Here is an 18,713-nt window from a genome sequence, read left to right as displayed (position 1 = left end):
AACCCCAGTGAGCATTTTCTCTGCCACTAAAATAAATAATATATGGGGCAGCAAAACACAAGGAAATATGCCAAAAACAGTCGCTGAGATATAAAAAGGGAAAAGTCTCAAAACTCACTTCACTCAGAATTAATACCTATGGCGGGAAATATTTTACAAAACGAATCCTTTATACAATCTATTGCCAAATTCAGGCTTAGTCAAGTTGAGCATTAAGAACATAGCCTGACATCAAACTGCCTGTGTTCAAATTCTACCTCTGCCATTTAGTAGCTTTGTGACCTTGAGCAAGCTCTTTATTTAACCTCAGTTTTCTCATCTGAAGACCAGGAATTATGACAGGACCTACCTCAAAGGTTGGTCTAAGAATTAAATGAGTTAATGGATGTAAACAGATTAGAACAGTACCTAGCATACAGTTAGTTATCATTATTAGTACTAAGTTTATATGAGGAGGCCTGGTGGTACAATGGTCAGGCGCTTGGCTGTTAACTGAAAAGTGGGCGGTTCAAACTTATCAGCCACTCCCAAAAGACCTAGCAATCTGTTCCCGTAAAGATTACAGCCTAGAAAACCTTATGGGGGCAGTTTTACTGTCATACAGGGTGGCTATGAGTCAGAATCGACTTGACAGCACACCATAACAAGTTTATATACTCAGTAGAGTCACAAGAACAATATTTTTTTCTTCCATTATTTAGTAGAAAAAATACTTTCTCACAATGATTACTTCCGATATATCATCAAAAGAAGGCTATGGGTTCTTTCAATGTTGATGTTCCCTGACTGATTCTTGGCTACCACAATGCCCCCTCACCAGTAACACCATTTCCCTTCTACCTCATCAGCTAGAGTCAAGTACACACTATCAGTTTCACTTTCATATTATTCAGTCAACTTGGTCCAGGAGTAAATGTACTCAATCAGGTGAAATAAGTGATAGCTCAGATTTAGGAGTGAGTGTCCACAGTTTCTCCCAGGAACAGCAACTTCTCTCCACTTGGCACGCTTTCTCCTCTCCTCAGTAGAGCAGTCACCTGTGGAGGACTACACAGAGTCCCTGATGGTATGAGGTCCTGTCTTACTTGGATTCTGGTATTCTGCCTTTTGATGCCAGGTCAGGGATGCCCTAATGTGGTGCTCTCCCCTCCCATATCCATGTGGAGGTTGCACCTACATCTAACAGGTCTGATGTTAGGAAACCCTCTTTCTCACTGTTTCTTCTCTTATGAGCATGATGACACACGCCTTGCTCTCTCTAGCATCTACACTGGATTTTCTGTTTTACTTTCTATGCTTGTGTTGTGACTTTTGTTTTTCTAGTGCATTCTAATTCTCCAGGTTTGTAGTTGTGAACCCACCACTTTGGTCCTGTCCTACTACTCTCTCCACCACTCTGACTCTCCTTTTCATCACACCCCACCTTCTTCCTGTTTGAGGTTTCTTTCCTCCAGGCAGTCCGCCACTCTGTCATTTGCCCATACTAAACCGACATTCACTATGTATTTACTGAGCACTTGTTTCTGGGTGGGACTCTGCTAAAGGCAAGGGCTAGGCTGGAGAGACAGACAGAAAACAGATCCTGCCCTCAAGGAGCTCACAGGGTAGTGGAGAGAGAGACATGGAGTACTATTACTGCTAAGATATCTGTGTGCTCAGGATGCCATGGCACGCAGGGGAGGGGCTTTTAAACACAGCCTGGGGGAAGCCTTCAGAGAGGAGGTGATGTCTGAGGGGTTAGCAAAGTGATGATTCGGATGAGAAGAGTGCATTCCAAGTATGTGCCCCCCTATGAAGATGTGATGATGCAAGAGGCATTTGAAGGATTACCAGGAGTTCAAGAACCCAGGGCCCCGGTCCTGAAGTGGGATGTGAGCCTTGAGAGGCAGGTAAGGAACAGACCACAAAGGGTCTGCAAGCCATGCAAAGGGTGGTGCAAACAGTTAAGCACTCAACTGCTAACCTAAAGGCTGGCAGTTAGAACACACCCAGAGGCGCTTCGGAAGAAAGACCTGGCGATCAGCTTCTGAAAGGTCACAGCCATGAAAACCCTGTGGAGCAGTTCTACTCTGTAACACATGGGGCTGCCATGAGTTGGAATCGACTCGATGGCAACTCGTTTGGTTTTGGTTTCGGTGGAGAACTGAAGAGCTTCAAAGCGGTGCATGGTGATCAAGGAAGAACCCTATGTCAGCAGGGTGGAGAGCAGATGAGAAGACTGAGACTGTTAGATGCAGTTTCAGAAAACAAGTGAGGCCATCTTTATAAAATAGCTTAAACATTTGTGCCAGATCATGTTTCCAAGGATGACTGCAACAGCATCTCCCATCCTGCGGGCTGTCCTGCAATGCCCTTCTGCCACGCCTCCTCCCCTTGAATCTTCGCTGGCTTGTGACTTGTTTTGATCAACAGAGTGTGGCAGAAGTGATGCTGGGTAGCTTCCTAGTTTGGGTCTTAGGAGATCTGCACATTTGCTTTTGCGTGCCTGGAACACTCGCGCTTAGGATCCAATCACCATGAAAAGAAGCCCATAGAGAGAGGGAGGGTGTGGGGAGGCCCACATTTCCAGCCATGCCCACTAAGACATTACATATGTGAGTGAAGCCACTTCAGATCTGATTCCAACCTCATGAAAGACCCCAGCTGACGCCAAGAGGTACAGAATCACTAACCAATGACCCGCCCAAATTCCTGATCCTTGGAATCATGAGCAAATAATGGTGATGTTTTAAGCACTAAGTTTCAGGACATTTTGTTACACAGCAATCAATACACAAAGCAATATTTTCTTGATTACTATTGATATATGTCAAATAAATAATAAACTGCAGCCTGGACAATGTCGGGGCAAGAGCATCAGTCCCCTGTCAATATTTGTCAAATCGTACTTTGTCCTTAATTACTTAACAAATCCCATTTTAAGACTATTTCACACTTAACTGATTAGTGCTCAAGCTCTTTAAAAAGAGTTTCTTAGAAAATGTAATACTCTGATTCTATCTTGCAAAAGACTAAGGAAATGCGATGTGTAGCTTAAAATTCCCTGAAATTCAGTTTGAACTCTCCTATCGGTAACGTTAAGACAAACACCCAAACAAACGTATGCTTCACTTTTTGGACCTGAAGAACGTTTAACGATTCTTCATATTTTGCCTTTCTAGCTGTACTGCCAACTGTCTTGAGAAAGAACAAGACCTGAATAAACAGTTTGATTTTCTCTAGATGCTATTTTAAATATTTAGAATATTTTTCCAGGAAAAACAGTAATTTTGCATATTTGAATAAACACATATTCTCTGTCTTCTAAATACTTCTAATCTGTTCTCTGAAGAGAAGGGGCTTGTTCTTCTTCTCTTCATTTCTATTGAAATCATACAATTAAAATATAATGCTATATATTGACATGTCTCTTGAGCAGATCCACCTATGGCAAATTGTTAATAGACGAGTTTTACTTCATTAATTTCTAAAAATTATGTGTTAGTTTCTGCTTAGCAATATTAACAATTTTCCTTTAAAATAAGTTGCATTTATTTTATTTTAATGAGTAACAAAAAGCCTTTTCCTACTGTTTGAGATGCCTTACTCTCCTAAAGCACTTTTAATCACAGATTTCAAGTGCACTATACGTATTAATAAATCCCAGTGTCCAGGGACTAGGAAAGAATCACAGGAGTAAAATTCTTCTTTTTTATTTAAACGGAGGAAGGAAGTTTGAAGTGCCTTGTGCTGTGCCTTTGGCAAATACTTAAACACCCTCTGCTTCCGAACTTGGAATTATGCAAGTTACTTCTCACTGAATTATCTTCATCATTAAAAGACTTTATATAAACTGTCTAGGAGTGGCTCAAGGAGCCCTGGTGGCACGATGGTTAAGCACTCCGCTGCTAACCCAAAGGTCAGCAGTTCGAACTTACCAGCTGCTCCGCGGGAGAAAAGACCTGACAATTTGCTCCGGTAAAGATTTCAGCCTACGAAACCTTATGAGGCAGTCCTACTCCGTCCTGTTGGGTCACTATGAGTCAGAATCAACTCGATGGCACAAAACAGCAACAACAATGGGAGTGGGTCAGTTGTATGTAAGGTAAGGGTAATTCAAATTCCTCTTATGAAAGAGTTTATTTACGGCTACTGTTAATATCATCAGTCTGTCCAGCCTGCATATACTTCAAAATAGATACATGCTAATTTATTTTTCTTTTTGAACAGCATGCAGAAGAATTAAAGATTCCCATTCTTAGAAGAGAGAAGATTCTCTTTGGCAAATATTCATTGTTATCTTGTCTTCCAGAAACAAAGACAACTGACGAAATCAAGTCCTTCTTATTTGGGAACCTGCATTTGGAGAAAACTAGGTCTTTACAACATTCTTAGTGTTACCAACACGTTAAAAGGAAAAATGTTTTGTTGTTTTTGTTGCTATGGTACAAAATTTTAATTTCCAAAGTCAAAGCTAATTGTAGTTGAATGACAAGTGTTTGAGTGGCTGCGCTTGAGCTTACTGTTGACGGGTTGCTCACTCCACGAATAGTACATTCTCTAAGCTACACAGGCTACTCACCAGTGTTTACAGACGAATCACTGATGAACTACAGCCCAGGATCCTTGAGACTTATCTAATACTCTACCATTCCAGTTGCCCAATAGGTATCTTGATCTGACCAGAATGTGCGGATGCCAGAAAACCAAAGAAGAAAAACAAAAACAAACCTGTTGCCGTCTTGTTGATTCCGACCCATAGTGACCCTATAGGACAGAGTAGAATTGCCCCATAGGGTTTCCAAGGAGCAGCCGGTGGATTCAAACGGCTGACCTTTTGGTTAGCTTAAGCACTGTGCCACCAGGGCTACCATGTGGATACCAAAAGAACCTCCCAAAACAGCTACAAAATATTAGGAGCAAGAGGAGTCCAAGAGACTCCCTAATCCAACTCACTCTTTTTATGGCCAATATGGCAAAAGTGAAGTCAGAATCTTGGTCTCCTAACTCCCACTTCTGTGACCTTTCTGTCATTCCACCCTGTTGGATAAGCCTGGAATGTCCATGACAGAACAAGACACAGACAAGGTGAATGATACAAGACTCTATAGCCTCTCTTTAGTCTCTCCTACTAAAGAGGATAATCTAATTTGGATGCTTAACAGCCTTGTGTGCCAACTATCGCATGTCCCCTTTTCCTGGTAAGGAAGTGAGGGCAGTGAGTTGGAAAGACTGGCACCACAGAACATGGGGAAGAGAAGAGATCAGTAAATGCTAAAGCTCAGAGACCTGGCTAAACAGAAGTCAATGCACCAAAGTGTTTCTACGTACTTGGCCTTACAAACCATTCTTCTGTCAGTACCAGTTACCTGTTGCTGTTGAGTTGACTCCAACTCATGATGACCTCGTGTGTGTCACAGTAGAACTGTGCTCCACGGAGTTTTCAATGTCTGTGATCTTTCGGAACTAGACTGCCAGGCCTTTCTGCTGAGGTGCCTCTGGGTAGACTCAAATTTCCAACCTTCCAGTTAGCAGCTAAGTGCGTTAACTCTTTGTACCACTGAGGGTTGATAGGTTCCTAAAACTCACCTTGAGAATATGGGCAAAAACTGGAGAGCTTAGGGCTTTTAATACTAACTATTAGGCCCTGAAAATGTGTTATTTATGCTTAGAAACCTTCGTGTTGGTGAGTAGAAGAAAATAAAATATATTCCCTGGCTATGGGAGGCTTCATGAGCTTCCTCAACCCAAGATAGCTCTGCGCCAAGAGTCAGAGAAAGAAAAATACATAAGACCTGGTCCCTGCCCTTATGCAAGCTTACTCAAGAGACAGTAATTAAAATCAAGCATCATTATTGAGCTCCGGTTATGAGCTGAACAGAAACTGCCAGTCCCCAGAGACATATGGAGGCAAAAGCTGGACAGCAAGCAAATTACAAGCAACACAGAAAAGGTATAACACAAAAGGACACTTGTTTTTTTTTTTAGTTGCTAAATGCATAGTAGAGACAAGTAGTGCTATGTTTGAGAAGAGGTCTTCATGAACAAAAGTAGGAATGCACTTGGCATTTATGAGGCCACCTTATTTTCCTATTTGTGAAAGGAAAACAGAATAGTCTGGATGGAGAAGCAATTAGGGGCTAGAATGTAAGGATGCTAAGTTGTAGAGTATGCTGAGTCTTACAAAGTAAGAAGTGTCACCCTTATCCTACAGGCAAAGATGAGCATAACTACTCTGCTTACCCTTACATGCCTCTTTGCTAACACTTCCCAGGGAAAATGTCACAGGGGAACTCACGGTCAATTTTCCCTGAAACACAATGACATTCACAAAGCAAGATATACCCTGAAAACTGTGTCTCTGATATCCCATATAGGTTAAATGGCCTTTTCTGGTACAAGCTAGAAACCCAGGCACCATTTTAACATTGTTTTAGCTGGGACTTAGTACTTGCTGTTAGGAACCCATGCTGTTGTTGTTGTTAGGTGCCGTTGAGTTGGTTCCCACTCAAAGCAACCCTTTGTACAACAGAAGGAGACGTCGCCTGGTCCTGCGCCATCCTCACAATCATTGCTATACTTGAGCCCATGTTGCACCCGCTGCGTCAGTCTATCTCCTTGAGGGTCTTCCTCTCTTTCACTGACCCTCTACCAAGCATGATGTCCTTCTCCAGGGACTAGTCCCTCCTGATAACATGTCCAAAGTACAGGAGACGAAGCCTCGCCATCCTCACTTCTAAGGAGCATTCTGGCTGTACTTCTTCCAAGACAGGTTTATTCATTCTTCTGGCGGTCCATGGTAAATTCAACATTCTTTGCCAACACCATAATTCAAGGCATCAATCTTCTGGTCTTCCTTATTCACTGTCCAGCTTTCACATGCATAATGAGGTGACTGAAAATACCATGGCTTGGGTCAGATACACCTTAGTCCTCAAAGTGACATTTTTGCTTTTTAACACTTTAACCCATACTAATACCTGTTTTATTTTATTATTGCTGAAATTTATTTTTAACCTTCTTTAAAAGATTATTTTCTACTTTTGGTTCTGTATTTTTCGTTATTCTACCTTTAAGTTAGTCACCTAAATAGTTTCTTACCTTGTTACTTTAAAAAACATTTTAAAAAATGCTTTCACTTAATTTATATTTGACATAATTTAATTTTACTGATTTTTAAATTGTTTTTTACTTTTTTTAAATTTCTTACTCTTAACTGCTTTAACAACTTTTAAAATCATTGTGATTTTGTTATTAAAAATCTTTTAAAGACTTTTTATCATTTAATTAAAACAATTTTTACCTCTTTTACTCTTTAATATTTTCTTTTTATCAAAATAACCCCAGTGGAGAAAAATGTAGAACAAAATTCTGACTCACAAAAAGAAAAAAAAAAAAGACCAGACTTACTGGTCTGACAGAGACTGGAGAAACCTCAATAGTATGGCCCTTGGGCACCCTTTTAGCTCAGTAATGAAGTCATTCCTGAGGTTCACCCTTCAGCCAAAGATTAGACAGGCCCCTAAAACAAAATGAGACTAAATGGACACACCAGCCCAGGGACAAGGACGAGAAGGCAGGAGAGGGCAGGAAAGCTGGTAATGGGGAACCTAAGGTCAAGAAGGGGAGAGTGTTGATGTGTCATGGGGTTGGCAACCAATGTCATAAAACAATATGTATATTAACTGTTTAATGAGAAGCTAGTTTGCTCTGTAGACCTTGATCTAAGGTACGATAAAAATAATAATAGTAAGCCCTGGTGGCACAGTGGTTAAGAGTTTGACTGCTAACCAAAAGGATGGCAGTTCATATCCACCAGCCACTCCTTGGAAACCCTATGGGGCAGTTCTACTCTGTCCTATAGAATGGCTATGAGTTGGAATTGACTTGATGGCAATGGGTTGTTGTTTGTTTGCTGTAGGTATGTTTATTTTTAACGTTTACATTTGCCTAAACTCTTTGTTTTGTAAAATATTTTAAAATACTTTGATTTTTTTAAAACTTTTAGTTCATGATCATTCCCAGCTTTATCATTTTTTGTGCTTTTATTTTACTGGCATTATAAAAGCCATCAAAGTGAGAGGCTATGGGGATGACAGAGGTAGAGACCATCATACCATAAAGCAGGGGAGATGGAGTCTCGCCTGCAGAAAGTGGCCTCCCGGTGTTTTTAACTGTTTCCATCACCTTCAGCTCTGACTCTCTAGTAGAACGTAACTAAATAATTCCAGAGGCCCAGAGGCAAAAATTTCCCAAGGTGATAACGATTCTACTCGTGCAGACATTTAAGTCACTACATTAAGATTCTTTCCTCCTATCACTTAGCCCACAGTCTCTTAGACATCACAGGTCCTAAATTTTATGGTTCATTTCTTTATTCCACTAATACTTATTGAGCATCTACTACGTGACAGACACACTGCTACATGCTAGGGATCCAGCAAAGAATAAGAGAGAATGTGGATTCCGCTCTCACGGAGTTTACCGTCTGCTGGGGAAGTCTAAAAGTAAACAAGTAATAGCAATATATTCTAAGTGACATAGTAGCTAACATCTATTGACTGCAACTACGAGCCACACGCTGTGCTAAACCCTTCATGTGATTATCTCATGTGATTTAAGAATATGTTGTAGGAAAGCAAATGCTGGTTTGGAGGAACAGAAAAAACTATCCAGAAGAAAAGACGCATAAGATCGAGACTGAACGATGTATAGGAAGGGATTCAGAGGTTGGTCAGAATACTCCATGAGGCAAGCAGAAGCATAGGTGCTCTGAGGAAGCCAGAGAGGCTCAGACTGACTAGAATCTGATGTAGAGAGACGAAGGTGGAGAAATCAGGGGAGTGTAGATCAACCAGAGCTTCTAATTCATGTTAAGGAGTCTGGGCTTCATGCTAAGATAATTGGGTAGCCTCTGGAGAATTTAAAGCAGAAGAATGCCATGCTTCGATCTGGGTTCTAGAAGAATCATTCCTTCTATAACAATCTACAGAATGGAGAACAATCTAGAGTAGCACAGACTAATTAGGAGGTTATGGTAGTAATCCAGAAAAGAAATGGTGGTGGCCTATAAATAGGATAGAGACAGTGGGGTGGGAAAGGGTGGGTAGAATAAAGAGATATTAAGGAAGTAGAACTATGTGAACTTCGTTTTGGATGACCTATGGGGGCAAAGGAGAAGGAATGAAAAAACAAAACAAAACCCAGATTTCTGGTTTGTGCAACAGATACAGAAAAGAGTGGGAGGAGAAAATGTGTGGAAAGAGGAAGGGGAAAAATGATATGCTCAGTTTGGGATATGCTCAGTTTGGGACATGCAGTTAGATGCGCTATGAACCGTCTTGGGGAGAGGACCAGAAAGAATCTGGATAGGTAGTGATTAGATGATGGTCAGCAAGGAGATTGTCATTGAAGCCAATGAGGGATGAGGTTGTCCACCATACGAGAACACTGAGGAACATCAGCATTTCGGGGGACAGAAAGGAGAGGAGGAGCTTGCAAAAGATGCTGTAATGAAGGGCCCAGAGAGGGAGGAAGAAAAACTGGAGGGGAGGGATGATGGGAATCAAAGGAAGATGATGCTCCAAGGATGCAGGTGTGCTCAGTAGCATGGACTACTGCAGAGAAGTCAAGTAAGCGGGGATTTGAATTTAGCAACAAGGAGTGGGAGCAGGGCATTTGCAAAGGGGTAGCAGAGGCAAAGCTAGATGTCTGTGGGCATGTGGTATGAGGAAATGGAGGCTGTAAGTGTTGGGAACACTTTAGGAATTTGGTTATGAAGAGGAAAAACTGAAAGCAGTAGCTGGAGGCAGGCATGGAAGGACAGTCTCTTGTCTTCTAAAGAAGAGAGGGACTTGAGCATGTTTAATGCAGGGAGAATGGGGCCAGCAATGAGGGAGAAAAGGAAAATACAGGTGAAAGAGGAGACAAGCAAGAGGATGGATTCCTAAGAACGAGGAAGAAATGGATTGTGCGGCACCAACGGAGACCGAGCATTAGATGGGAGTGAGGCATTTTTCCATTGTAAAAGAAGCGAAGGATGACAGGGTGGATCCAGACAAAGTTATGTGGTTTGTAGGCTTGTGATCATGCGACCAGGGTAGTTTTCATCTGAAAAACGTCCATTTTCTCAGTGAAGCAGGAAGCAAGGCAACCTGCTGGGAGTGAGGGTGGTAGCAGGAGAAGTTCTGAAACAGAAAGCAAAGGAGAGCTGACCAAGGAAACCGACCTTGTGGCTGGGAAAGCCTGGGAGCCTAGCTGAAGTTGGAAAGCATAGATACAAAGTCATTAACTTGCATAGCTGCATTGTTTTCTCCAGTAGAGCTCACCAACAAATGCAGAAAGCAAACAAAAACAAAACAGTTGCCATCGAGTGAATTCTGACTCATGGTGACTCCTTGTGTGTCACAGTAGAACTGGGCTCCATGGGGTTTTCAACACTGTGACCGTCTGGAAGCAGAGCACCAGGCCCTTCTTCTGAGGCACCTCTGGGTGGACTCTAACCTCCACCTTTTGTTTAGCAACCGAGGGCGTTAACCATTTGCTACCCAAATGTCACTTTCCTCTCCATTTCCAGGGACTCCAACCAATGTGTAAAACTCAAAACACCCCATCTGTTGCTTTCAAGTTGATCCTGACTCATAGCAACCCTGTGTGTACAGAGCAGAGCTGCTCCATCAAGTTTTCTTGGCTGTAATCCTTACGGAAGCAGATCACCGGGCCCTTCTTCTGTAAAGCCCCTGCATGGGTTCCAACCAGCACCTTTAGGTTAGCACCTGACTGGAAGCTGCTTGCACCACCCAGGGAAGTTCCTAACCAATGTACAGATGTTAGAAAAGAAGAAGACAGTTGGATTCAGCTATAATCCCAGTGACCCCAGCTTTAGAAAGGACATTGTCTTACATGCCTTCGTCTATGCTTGTCTCAGCACCAAGAAAAAAGCACTGGTAGAAGGGTGGCTATTTTTGATCCCTGTCAGCTTCAGGCTGACAGATTCTGTCTCTATATAATAAATACTATTTCTTCCTAACTTGATCTAGTTCTTTAAGAAGCCAATGGAGTATATATCAAAGTTTATGTTTTTCCTGACAAATGACGAAATAAGACTCTCTCCCTGAGAAAAAAATGTCTTCCCCAAACAACCAACTTATTGACAAATGCTTGGAATACAGCCCACGGAGGCACAGAAAGAATATCAAATTAGGAGTCAAGAGACCATGATTCTGTGTTACTAATCTGTTGTGTGACCCTTGATCAGGTTTCTTAACCTCTCTGAACCCCAGGCATTTCCTTTTTGAGAAGTGAGCAATCCTTCTGTGCACAGAGCTTTGAGAGTAAAAAATGTATCCAAGGCACTTAGCACAGTGCATGCTCAACAAATGTCACTTTATTTTCCATTTCTCTTTCTTCCTTCCAGCCCTAAACTTAAGTGAGTCTGTGACTTAAAAGAGTGGCACAGAAAACCAAAGCCATAAATCTATGGTTTTCAAACTTTTAAGAAATCAATTTTTAACGTGTCTCAAACTACATGATACACAATTTCGTGAAATAATTACCCTTGCTATATGAAACTCATTCTAGTATTTTGTTTTATTCCACTTCATTTTTTAAAACATGCTTGTCACAATTCAATAAATTGATTTCATGACCCACTAATGGATTGTATCTTGCAGCTTGAAAAACAATGTGCAAGAGGCTGGCTTTTGTATAGCTGAAAGAAACATCTAACCCACTGTCATCAAGTCGACCCTGTGGGGCAGTTCTACTCGCATATATGGTCGCTATGAGTTGGAATCGACTCGTCGGCAAAGGGATTTGTTTTTTAACTGAGGCTCAGTAAGGTTAACCTATTCTAGGGTATGCAGCTGGTAACTGGCAGAGTCAGAGTGAAACCCAGGTCTCTATGACTCTAAAGTGATTTCTTTTAACTTTTACATGATGGGTATATGCTGAGGAAAGGGGGTACGAGTGGGGCCAGTGCATGCCAGGTGCACCATGGCCTGCGTCACCACAACACCACCTTATCAGGGCCAAGGCCATAGAGTTTCATATTCCGTTGTTTTAGCAGATCCTTGCCATGCATGACCCAGCGTGACAGGCAGGGCAGGGCAGGGCCTCCCTTCCCTGAGAAGGAAGACTATGCTTTGAGCCAAAGTCTCAACATGAAGCTGGGATTCAAACCTCAGACGTCTGATTTCAAGCCGTCCATTCGTGCTTTAATAAAAAATTTTTAAACTGGTTCAACCCTCATTCACCTTCAAATCCATAAGCTAAGAGGCTTCTGCGGGAAGGTTCATTGGCTAAGTCTGGCATCTCAGAGCACTCAACTTGTGTGAGGATCCAGACAGGCCACACAAAAGCTTTCCAGGGCCTCAGTTTCCTCTTAGCCAAGCTCAGATGCTTCATTTAATGCCAATATACCTTGGTGACACGGAGTGAAAGGGGGTCAGTGAAAAATAGCTACTAGGTATACACTGACATTGAACCGCCAATGCATGTGAAACTTAGATTTCCTGCTCTGAGATTTTCTGTAGTCAGAACTGTTGCATCCTCAGCAAAAATGTGAAAAGGAACTCCCGTTTCACTTATTAGCTGCAAAGAGTGTACAGAATGCCAAGACTCTCAGAAATGCCAGAGATTATTTGAATGGAGTTCATACCCATTGGTAAAGAAAGCCACGTAGAGTTCCTCCTTAGAAAAGGGTCTCATGCCTTAACTTGGTTTAAAAATGGGGTAGCTCCACATATCACTTTGCCCAGGACAATATAGGTTTATACTTGTTATCCCAGCCTAATTATTCATAATGACCCCTTTCACTCTCAAAAGGGCCCCAGTTTGGGCAGTAAGTTAGATGGTCTTCCTGCTCACGAGGCCCTGCCTGCTCTGGCCTAGGTGACCACTTGGCCCAACAGTAACAGCCACACACACTGACCCTGCTATGCAGGAGGCACTGTTTCTCTCAACATCACTACTAATGAAGAGACCATTACTTTCCTCGCTTTACAGACAGGGAAACTGAGCCTCTGAGAAGTTAAATGATTCATTGATTAAGTCATACAGCCAAATAAGTGGAGCGGGGAGGGGGAGAGGAACAGAGACTTCAACTGAAGCCCTCTGATTCCAGAACCTAGAGACTTATCCTTCTCTCCTCCACTTACCTGCTAGGCTCAAACCAGACTGTGTTCCTTTCGCTCCCTAGGATACCATGCTCATGTGCTGCCAGGTCATTTTACAAATACTGTTCCCACCACCTGGAACACCCTCGCCTGGCTCACTGTCATTTACCCTTCTGGTCTCAGCTTAGCTGTCACCTCCTCTGGGGTGTCTTTTCATATCCTCTGAATCTAGGTCCTACCCTAGCACCTTGTATATCCCCTACTATAGTATGTATACACTTATTCCACATATATTTACGGAGGGCTTGCGATGTGCCAGGCCCTGCTGGAGCAGCTAGGGATACAGCTCTGGACAAAATGCCAGCCCTCATGGAGCTTATATTTTAGAAGGGGAAGCAAACGGGAAGTAAACAAATAGACAATATAGTTACACACCATAACATTATAAACTGATACACAGTAACATAAATACATGATGAGATCATTATCACACTTAATTATAATTTCCTGTGTGCTTGCCTGCATCTCCCTTGTGGGTTATACAGTACAGTGTGTGGGCTTGAGGTGCATAAAAAATGCCTGGTGAATTAATGAATAGACATCTCCCTGTCTGTTCTCTCCACTGTCCTGGAGACTTCTCTTGTTCTCATCAGACACAAAAGATGATTAAACCTTCAACTTATCGTCTACCTGCAAAGGGCATCCTCCACACATTTAGAGTTGTTAATACTAATGCCATAGTTGCTTTACTCTCTACAACTATTCATTTGTAAATCATGAGGTCCTTATGGTAGGTAGGGGCAACCACAGTATAGGGACATTCTGTTTATCTTTTAGGAGCCCTCCTGCCTGTGGGTTCCCTAGTCCTTCAAGGGATGCTTCAGTAGTAGTTCTTCCAAAGATTCTGCCATAGAAAATGATACATAAATACAAGGTGAGATAGGAGAAAACAATGAATTCAGGAGTAGCTCCAGCCCATAGACCCCTGACATCAGGCATCAAGTGATCTGGTAAAAAGTTAGTTGGCAGACAGTCCAGCACTGTGGTCAATAGTAAGTGCTTGGTGGTCAGGCAGATCTGGACGAAGTCCTGACTCCACCACTTACCAGCTCTAAGACCTGGGCAAGTGACTTAACCTCCCTGAGTTTTAGCTTCCTCATCTGTAAAACGAGAATAATAACAATAATATATAGTTCACAAAGGCTTTGTGAAGATTAAATGAAGCAGTAATGTTTGTCAAAGGAGCCTTGGCTGTGCAATATTTAAGCGTTCGGCTACTAACGGAAAGGTTGATGGTTCAAACCCACCAGACCCTCCACAGGAGAAAAGACCTGGTGATCTGCTCCCGTAAAGATTACAGCCTAGGAAACCCTATGGGGCAGTTGTACTCTGTCTTATAGGGTCGCTACGAGTTGAAATCAACTCAATGGCACACAACAACAACAGCAACACATTTGTCAAATTAATAAATAAAATTTTGAGTGTAATATCTGGCACCAACACAGAAAAACAAAACCCGATGTCGTCAAGTTGATTCCTACTCATGGTGACCCGTGTTACAGAGAAGTGAGCTCCACAGGGTTTTTCTGGCTGTAATCTTCACAGAAGATCACCAGGCCTTTCTTCCATGGTGTCACTGGGTGGGATCAAACCACCAACCTTTAGGTGAGTGTTGTTGTTGTTAGGTGCCGTCACGTCGGCTCCAACTCATAGTGACCCTATGTACAACAGAACAAAACACTGCCCAGTCCTGTGCCATCCTCACAATCCTTGTTATGCTTGAGCCCATTGCTGCAGCCACTACGTTAATCCATCTCATTGAGGAGCTTCCTCTTTTTCTCTGACCCTCTACTTTACCAAGCATGATCTGTGTCACCTAGGACCTGTGTACCTAGTACGTAAGTTCTACATAATAATGACTAGTAAGACCATGCTTTATTGCTTTTGTTGACTATGATTATTATCATAATCATCATTATTATTACCTTTATTCAAAAGTTAACGTCAATCTATAGCAACCTGTAGAAGGATGTGCTGCCGAAGCGTGGTTTTAAATAGCAGCTAATTTAATCCCAGCAGAAATCCATGATTCCGGGCTCAGGGTGAGCATGACCTATTCTTAATTTCTGAAACCTCTAATTCCCATTTCTACTCAAGAATATGTTTAGATGACAGAGGAATCCGAATTTGACTATGTATAAATGCCTGACATGTTAAAATAATGAAAGGGGTTTCCATCATTGCAAGGAAACACCTTTAATTCACTTTGCTGGCTCAACATCATGCGTTCCTATGAGTTGCTCAGTCATGGTTTCTACCTTAACAACTAGCACAGGTATAGAAAGACAAAGCTAGATGCATTGCTGCTTGAAAATGAGACACTTGAAGTTTTAAAATAATAGAAACTGAAAAAATGAGTTTAATACTATGTATGTCACCATAAGACTACTTTCCTTACTTTTAATTACAGATTTAATCTCGGGCAAAAAATTACATAAATACGGAATCACATGATACATCTGTGTTCTCTGGGATTTTTCATCAAGTAACAATATATCACTTTAAAGGATTTGTGGAAATGATTGGGAAAAAAGAAAACAAAAGATTGAATCCCATACAAAAGAAATAACCTGAAATCAAATATATGCTTGTTAACAAATTGTGACTTTAGAGTATCATATCAGCAATATTTTTCAGGGACAAACAACATAATCGGGGACTATAAAACACTAAATGCATTAAAAACAGGAAGTACTAATTCTAATTCCTATTTTAAAGACAAATGTACTGTAATGAAGCATTATAAGGAGATTGGTCTGTAGAGGGTTACTCCTGAATCCCAGTTACAGACTTGTACCATAAGCCCCACTCTCAAAAGAAAATCCTGGACCCAGTCCACAGGGAATTTTAGATAAAACATCTAATTCATTATACAGAAGAATTTGGTCTTTTCCACAGAAGAGAGAGAATGTAGTATACTGGAATGAAGAACCTTTCTAGAAATGACCAAAGACAAATGGGCTATTCAAGGGGCCCTCCAATACCTGCTGTGAACAAGAAAAATAGCATGTTAGTGCAGAAAGAGGTCTTGGAGATTAGATTAGAAGGACTGAAATGTGAATAATTTAACAACATCCCTGCCATAACTGAAAGAGAAGTGGGACATCAGCAGAAGAATCAAAGTTCCAGAAGTCGTATCATGTACGTGAAACATAGATTCAGTAAGGAAGTTTCTGTTGTAGGGAGGTGAAGCTGGTAAGAAAGGAGACCCAGAAGCATGCCCTAGCGTTAGTTGCTATCCTGAGCCGCCGTAGCTCACGACTGCGGCGGAAGTGAACATGACAAACTGATGGTAACAAGAGTCTTGCCTGGAAACTTAACAGTTGCAAAGTCTCGAAGACAATCGCAGGAGGCTGAAACAAAGGCTGGTGATGCCAAACACAGGTTACTCTTCAGACTGGAGATAAAAGTTTATGAGAGGAAAAAAAAAATCTTAATTTAGATTTAATTGCTAACTTGGAAGAGTTTCGCAGCTGAGGTTTTGAACGTTTTAGAAGCTATTCCTATGCTGTGTCTTTAAATATATGTACATCCAATCAGCAGAAGAAAGGGACTCACAAGAGCATTCTGTGGCAGACACCTGCGTCAAACAATGGCACTGATATCTGAGGGATGCTAAACAGCTGTGCATAAACTTCAAAAGTAATGTGCAACCAAATTAGTTAAATGTCACCCTCCTTCCCCCTAGACACAGCATTTTTAAAAGAGATCAAGCATCCAGAGTAAGTTTGCCATTTTGTAAGAGCTACCCATGATAAGTTAGGAAAAAATGAACATGGTCAGAGTGGGCTGGGGAGGCCCAGGACCTTATGCACAGGGCTCGTCTATCAAAGATCCCAACAGTGATGACCACAGCTTCTAGAGAACAATGCAGGCGAAAGGCAACAACTCCGACAAGCTGCCATACCTCTTGCTTCTTTCGTAGAGCCCCCTGAAAACCCAGCACTTTAGAATTCTCTTTATCAAAAGACAAGGACAAAGAACCAGGAGTAGACAAACTGCAGGGGCAGACGCTCCGGAACTTGTAGGCGATTCACAGAACAATTCAACAGGCTTGGTATGTGTTCAGAAAAGGCACCTGGAACTTGAAGGACCTGGACGCTACACTGACGGTTTATTTTCACCACTGGCAGAGAGTTCAGTGAGTTCTCATTCTTCTCTCCATGTCACCATCCCCCTCCTCGTGAGCTTGCACCATTACTGAATAATCTTTTATTAGCATGACTTTGGGCCAGCATAGTTGCAGGACAACCCAGGGGACAAGGAGGCTCTGTAGCACTCTCCTTGCAGAAATAACCCCAATCTCCCTGCTGAACCAGTGTTCGGGCCTTTCCTTTCAGGCTGAAGGGGCTCTTTCACCATCAGAATCTCAAGGCTTTAGCATAGACAGCCGGTCTGACATTGATAATTATGCTCTCAAAAATCCAAAAAAAGAAAAAATTTAACTATACTTTGTTAACATTTGTCTCCAAACCAAAACCACTGCCGTCAAGTTGATTCCGACTCATAGCTACCCTAAAGGACAGAGCAGAACTGTCCCATAGGGTTTCCAAGGCTGTACAACAGACTGCCACGTCTTTCTCCCATGGAGCCGCTGGTGGGTTCAAGCTGCCGACCTCTCAGTTAGCAGTCGAGCGCTTTACTCACTGCACCAGCAGGGCTCCTTCATTTGGCCCCAGAGGTTGAAAAATAATCTCACCCAAGGTTACAGGACTGAGCACCCAGACTTCTTTTTTTTTTTTAATCTACCAAAGACCTACCTCGCCCTGCCACAGGCCCCTGAAAAGAAACTTGGTTTGTTTAGAGGTGTAAATGTTAGCAGCGGAGGCAATGCAACAGTGAACACCGAGAAAATGGGTTATTCTTCTCGGTGGACAGGTTACCATCTCCATAAAACATCTCTCCATACAAATTTTTTGCCAAGAATATAAACACTTTCCACCTTCCTCCCTCTCCCCTCCATAAGTTCAGGTGAGAGTTAAAAAAGGAAGGAGACATCCCTCCCACCCCCCACACCCGGTAGCCTCCCCGCGGCCAAGTTCAGTAGCATCCTGTGCGATCAGCACGGAAGAAACTACAGGAAAAAAATTACAAAAAAAGTCTTCTTTTCTCAAGCGCTTTTCAATTTCGTTCTTACTCCCGCTTCCCGCAGCCTTCAGCCCTCTTCCTGGAACATCTCAAAGGGAGACTCGGGTTTGCTCTCCTACCTCCCCTCGCCCATCCCCTACCCCGCTGTCCTTGTACCTAGCAGGCCCCCCAGAGGCTCGAAGGGAGCAGCCCCGGGCGCCCGCGCTCGACCCCGCGCGCCTCTCCCCTGCGGTCCGGAGTCGCGGCTTGGGCACCTCTTCCCTCCTCCAAGGCACAGCCTTCCCAAACCCCGGGGCAGGCGACGAGCCGGATGGCGGAGAGACCCTACCTAGTTCGTGGCCGCAGGCGGCTGCGCGTCCTGCCAGCGGGGTCCGATTGCGGCGGCGATGCTGCTCCCCTGCGGCGGCGCCGTAACTAGCGCTGCGTCCGAGCCCGAGCGCGCCGAGTGGGTGCGCCCCGCGCTGCGGCCGC

The 18,713-nt window shown here is 42.8% G+C and overlaps 1 protein-coding gene across 2 annotated transcripts in view; it reads right to left on the bottom strand.

Annotated features, from left to right (window-relative positions):
- The window catches only part of PRKCQ (protein kinase C theta), a 168,897-nt gene extending 150,228 nt beyond the window's left edge, over positions 1 to 18,669 (bottom strand). The window contains exon 1 of one of the 2 annotated variants that reach the window (XM_023734394.1): positions 18,571 to 18,669. The gene's annotated coding sequence lies outside the window, so the exon portion shown is untranslated. The remainder of the gene's footprint in view (positions 1 to 18,570) is intronic. The other variant, XM_004379707.2, reaches the window with a different exon arrangement.
- Between the last annotated feature and the right edge of the window lie 44 nt (positions 18,670 to 18,713).

This window comes from Trichechus manatus, unplaced genomic scaffold, assembly GCF_000243295.1.
Source record: "Trichechus manatus latirostris isolate Lorelei unplaced genomic scaffold, TriManLat1.0 scaffold00067, whole genome shotgun sequence".
In the NCBI taxonomy this organism is placed as follows: Eukaryota; Metazoa; Chordata; class Mammalia; order Sirenia; family Trichechidae; genus Trichechus; species Trichechus manatus.
The sequence above is the reverse complement of the archived record's forward strand: the minus strand, read 5'-3'. Positions and strand labels throughout refer to the sequence as shown.